The sequence below is a fragment of the Mauremys mutica genome, chromosome 14 (assembly GCF_020497125.1).
Source record: "Mauremys mutica isolate MM-2020 ecotype Southern chromosome 14, ASM2049712v1, whole genome shotgun sequence".
In the NCBI taxonomy this organism is placed as follows: Eukaryota; Metazoa; Chordata; order Testudines; family Geoemydidae; genus Mauremys; species Mauremys mutica.
The window spans coordinates 4,949,453-4,955,668 of NC_059085.1; positions in this window are offsets into that span (position 1 = coordinate 4,949,453).

Consider the following 6,216-nt stretch of genomic DNA (forward strand, 5'->3'; position numbering starts at 1 on the left):
GCCTGATTCCTCCTACCCATCCTCCACCATCTCGTTTCTTCTTCTGGCTCTTTTTAAACCTGATTTTGACTTGTTAAAAAGGTCAGGCCTGACTAGGGTGACCAGATGTCCCTATTTTATAGGGACAGTCCTGATTTTTGGGTCTTTTTCTAATATAGGGTCCTATTACCCCCCACCCGGTCCCGATTTTTCACACTTGCTGTCTGGTCACCCTAGGCCTGACTGCTGTTTGTAGCAGCGAAGATGCTGGCCTTCTGGTTACAAGGCCTAGAATGCTGCAGCTCACTTCTGAGGGCTCAGGCTGGTTTCCATGGAAACAGATGCAGAGTTGCTGGGCACTGCCAGGTATCCAATGGATAGTGAGGAACCGAACTGCTCAACGATATAATGCGACATGACAGGGAGAGGAAAACCAGCTAGATCTAATCTTATTCCAGAACTGCATGTGCATGCATTTGTGTGCAGGTACAAACATAGCTGTCGCCATATCTGAGGGAGAATGGTGCGGTGTATAAATAATAGGAGATATACCAATCTCCTAGAACTGGAAGGGACCTTGGAAAGGTCATTGAGTCCAGCCCCCTGCCTTCACTAGCAGGACCAATTTTTGCCCCAGATTCCTAAGTGGCCCATCTCAAGGATTGAACTCACAGCCCTAGGTTTAGCAGGCCAATGCTCAAACCACTGAGCTATCCCTCCCCCCAAGTATATAGCATCATGTGTTTGGAATTGCTTGTAATAATGTGCTACTCATTTACTTCGTTGTAATGGTGCACTTGTTCTGTAAGGTTCAGGAAGGCAACCAGCATGTGTGAATTCCTCCTCATCCCAGGATCAGTATCTGTGGGACAGTGGAGCTCGCCTCATGAAGGCAATTTGGGGTTTATGAAAAAACCTGTGCTGCTGATGCTGTTTTTAGGGCCCTCAGCAGTGACTGGCTCAGCAGAGTTGGCAGCCTATTCCTCCCTGAGATCTATCCAGGAAAGCAGAGAGTACTGGGAAATGTAGTCCCCTGGGCAGCCATGACCATAGTTGTCATTCATTCATTCATTCATTCATGCCCGTCACCCCAGTAGGGGTATGGGCCGCCAACCACAGATCTCCAGAGCCCTCTATCCTGGGCCATTTGCTCTAACTGGTTCCAGGTATAGCCCATTTTTGTGCAATCAGCCTGAAGGTCGCGTCGCCAGGTGTTTCTTGGACGGCCTCTTTTCCGCTTGCTTTGGGGGTTCCACCGCAGTGCCTGTCTGGTGATATTGGTTGGCTGCTTGCGTAGTGTGTGTCCTATCCAGCCCCACCTTCTTCTTCTAATTTCTTCCTCTGCTGGAGGTTGACAAGTCCTCTCCAAGAGGTGGATGTTACTGATGGTATCTGGCCAGCGGATCTGAAGAATCCTTCTAAGGCAGCTATTAATGAAGGTCTGGATCTTCCTAGTGGTTGTTTTAGTTGTCCTCCAGGTTTCAGCTCCATACAGTAGGACTGGTTTCACGTTGGAATTAAACAGTCAAATCTTTATTGCCAAAGATATCTCTCTGGAGCTCCAGATGTTCTTGAGCTGTAGGAAGGCTACTCTTGCCTTACCAATCCTTGCTTTGATGTCTGTGTCTGTGCCACCCTGCTGGTTGATGATGCTGCCTAGGTAGGTGAAAGACTGCACTTCTTCCAGGGGGCTTCCATTCAGTGTGACTGGGTCGTTGCTGATGGAGTTAATCTTGAGGATCTTGGTCTTGTACTTGTGGATGTTGAGGCCAACCTGTGATGACGTGGCTGCCACTACATTGATCTTCTCTTGCATCTGCTGTTTGCTGTGTGAAAGGAGTGCAAGGTCATCGGCAAAGTCCAGGTCATCAAGCTGGGTCCACAACGTCCACTGAATTCCGTTCCTACGCTCGTAAGTGGATGTCTTCATAATCCAATCAACGACGAGGAGAAAGAGAAATGGTGACAACAAGCATCCTTGTCTGACTCTGGTTCGTACCTGGAAGCTGTTTGTGAGCTGCCCTCCTCTCTTCGCTCTGAGCTCTATTGTGTCACCTCTTTGTAGTTTCATGGATTCATCCTTGCAATGAAGTATTTAAATTCTTCATCTGTATTAAATCCTTCCAGCGAAGAATGAGAGAGCTTTAAAAATAAAATTCAAATGCAGATTTCTGGTATAGAGAAATCTGAGAAGGACGTCGATAATTCTGAAAGCAGCATGTGTGTCCTGTTACTGAGATGGGTGATTGAAATTCCATTTTAAAAAGGTTTTTCAGTTTATTTTTATGGTAAAAAAAAAAAGCCTCAATAGCTATTCTCGTGTAAGAGAGAGTGTCTGATAAATGAAACCTTGCAAGATATATAGGGGCCAATCTCATCATCAGTTTGTTTGTTTTTGTTTTTATCTTTTTCCTGCTAACAATGGGGATTTCTAATGGTGTGATCTGGCCCACGTTGTTATCGGGGTCCTCTGTCATAATCACTTCCATTCAAGACAGTCATGATGGCATAGAGATAGGATTATCCATAATGTCAGTGGGGTAAAGGCAGCAGCAGTTGACCACCTAGGGGAGGAAGATCCAGCTTTCATGAAAGTTTTCTGTGTAATGATGAATAGGTAAAGTTAAATGGCAGGCATACATGATGGGCCAGGCTTGCTCCTGGGATGATGGACCCCCAGCAGTGGTAAATCTGGGTCTAGACCTGACCTCAAAGTGGCAGGACTGCCCACTGGGAGGGGATGAGACCCAGCTGCTCAGGAGCTGTGCTGATTGAATAGCCACCAGGCAGCATCTATCCTATTGCCATATTACCAAGCCCAAGCATTAAAAAATGACGAGTCAGGCTTCCAAATCAGGAGTTTGGCTTAAAGACCATTAGATTAAAAAACAAACAAACAACAAACGTCGAGTTCTTTTTGTCTTCAGTTTTCTGGCTTTAGGGTGAACTCACTTCATGTTTTCAAGCTTTCCTTAGAAAGCATAAGGGCTGGAAACTTACTTACTGTAATCTATTGATTTCAGCAGCTGAGGCTTTGAAAAAACACCAAATACTGCGAGACTCACGATAAAATCAAGTTGGCAACACTGCATCCACCAGCAGGGCTCCAAGAGCCCCAGATTTGACTTCTTTAAAGCTGCCTTCGCCCAACAGAATCTTGGGCATTTGTCTTTCATCTTCTGTTCAAACCCTCACTTGGTCCACACTTGCGCATATGGTCCTGGTGTTGGGATATATATATATATATATATATATATACACACACACACACACACACACACATTGTGATTCATATATCCATGTAATATGTTATAGGTCATTGAGGCCTGGTATGAATGACACATGCTTGACATGAGTACATGCGTTGCAAGTTGACAACCGAAGCAAAAACTTAAGGTCAAGGACTATTAGAACTATTTGTGCAAAAACAATCTCGTTATGTTAGGAGAAAAATACAGAAAATCCATCAGAAAAGTAACCACCACCAGCTGGACTGATGTAAAATGGTATAAGAATTGGAGGAAATGGCACACCTGTGATCATGGCGGCCCACCCAGGATTGTCTCTTTGGAACTGTGTGGATAGAAGGCCTAGTAAACAAAGGCAAAGAACCGATGATGTGACAGAATGGACTATAAATAGTTGCCTATGATTTCTGCAAATTGGAGTCATTTATTGATCCAGAGTTCCATGTGAATATAAATGTGGTTTTCACTGGCTCCCAGCATCTTATGATTGGAAGGAATCTTGACTGGCCATTGGGACCAGTCTGACCTTTGGACTCTGGTATAGTATGTTTGGGGTGTGAGTGTGGAGTAAGTAAGGTTTGTTTAATTAATAAAGAGCATTGGAAGTATTATATACCAGTACTGTGTCTGGTATTTGGTTGCTCCCCATCCTGTAGGGAAACTTCTACTGCGGGTCTAACATTGGCATGTGCAGGTCACAAAAATCCACCCACAGTGTGACCTGCTTCAAGTCATAATTCAACATTGCTAGCAGTCTCTGGTGATTCTATCCCCAAAGTGCTTGGAAATGTTAAAATCTATTATCCACCCTTTTGGGGTGGGACATACCAGCTGTGTAACTAAAAGCAGCAATATGCACACTATTTTAGGACTGGAAGTGAAGAGTATATCCAATTACGAACAAATACAGAGGGTATTTAGCTAACCAGAATATACTTACCAAATTGGAATTTGGCTAGGACATACACACTAACGTGCAAAAATTCGCAGGTGATCTGCAAAGAACATACAGGCTTAAGACCTCCTCTTACATCTTATCTGCAAGACCATGCCTCCAAAGTCCCTTAGCATCATCCTCTCACTGACTCCAGTTGACAAATAGGGAACACTATCTTTCCAGTCACCAACACAATGATGGTTTACTTGGATGTTTCCTCTCTCAGTACTGATCTGGCCTGACCCTGATTAATTTACAAAATCTGACAAGATCTCAGCCTTAGCTGCTATGGCTGCATGCTAGCTACATCTAACTGAACGTATGATCTCCACTCTCAGTCAGATACTTGTATTTACATAATATTTATTTAATAAATATTAAGTACTATTACTTGGACATAGAGCACTTGTCTCCTATCTTGTGCCCTGAAACTGACAATTGTTAACATACTGTTCTACTCTGAATAGTGAGTAAGTAAAAATTACACGTACTTTCTCAGCAGAACTTCTTTCAAGTCAGTCACATCTACTGACTTTAGTGACCAATTCTTTTTAACTGCTTTTCGCTCCTGGTAGCCCTGCAGAACTGACACAGTTATGGGAAAGGGAGCAGGCATTGTCTGCTCTTTGGATGTCACTTGCAGAACTGGTTACTGAGACTCAATCAGCTACCCCTCTGCAATCCAATGTCATTGAGGGACCTAGTGTTAAAGTTCATGGGATTGTACTGGAGTTGCTGAGATGGTAACTTGGCCTGCAGAACATTTATTATTGATTATGCATGAGAAGAAAAGAAGCTAGTTTGTCTCTCAGATCCCATGAGTCAAGCCAAAAAGAGAACAGTGAGAGTAACACCCCTAAGAGATATTTGTCCAACTTGTTCTTAAAAACCTCCAGTAACAGGGATTCCACAACCTCCCTTGGAAGCCTGTTCCAGAGCTTAACCACCCCTAGAGTTAGAAAGATTTTCCTAGTATCTGCTGCAGATTAAGCTCATTGTTTCTCATCACACCATCTTTGGAGATGGAGAACAATTAGTCACCATCCTAACATATTTTAAGACTGTTATTGGGTCCCCTCGCCCCAGCCTTTTGCCAAGACTAAACAAGCCCAGTTTTTTAACCTTTCCTCACAGGTCAGGTTTTCTAGACCTTTTATCGTTTTTGTTGCTCTCCTCTGAACTTTCTCCAGTTTGTCCACGTCTTTCCTAAACTATGGTGGCCAGAACTGGCCACAGTACTACAGTTGGGGACTCAGCAGTGCAGAGTAGAATGGGACAATTGCCTCCTGTGTCTTACATACGATACGCCTGTTAATATGCCCCTTAATATTAGCCTTTTTCACCACTGCATCATGTTGTTGACTTGTATTCTATTTGATCCACCATAACCCCGCTTCTTTTCCAGCAGTACTACAACCTAGCCAGTTATTCCTCATTTTGTAGTTGTGCACAGGGCCGGCTCCAGACCCCAGAGCGCCAAGCGCGCGCTTGGGGCGGCATTTTGCTGGGAGGGCGGCAGGCGGCTCCGGCGGACCTCCCGCATGCATGACTGCGGAGGGTCCGCTGGTCCGCGGCTCCGGTGGACCTCCCGCAGATGTGCCTGCGGAGGGGCCGCTGGTCCCACGGCTTCGGTGGAGCATCCGCAGGCATGCCTGCAGGAGGTCCACCAGAGCCGCGGGACCAGCGGACCCTCCGCAGGCACGTCTGCAAGAGGTCCCCCGGAGCCACGGGACCGGAGACCGCCAGAGCGCCCCGCACGGCCCGCCGCCCTGCTTGGGGCGGCGGAATTCCTAGAGCCGCCCCTGGTTGTGCATTAGATTTTTTTCCCCTTCCACAACTGAAGTACTTTGCACTTGTCTCTACTGAATTTCATCTTGCAGGTTTCAGACTAATTCTGTAATTTGTCAAAGTCATTTTGAACTCTAATCTAATGGGGATGATGATCATAGAATATTAGAGTTGGAAGAGACCTCAGGAGGTATCTAGTCCAATCCTCTGCTCAAAGCAGGACCAATCCCAATTAAATCATCCCAGCCAGGACCTTAAAAACCT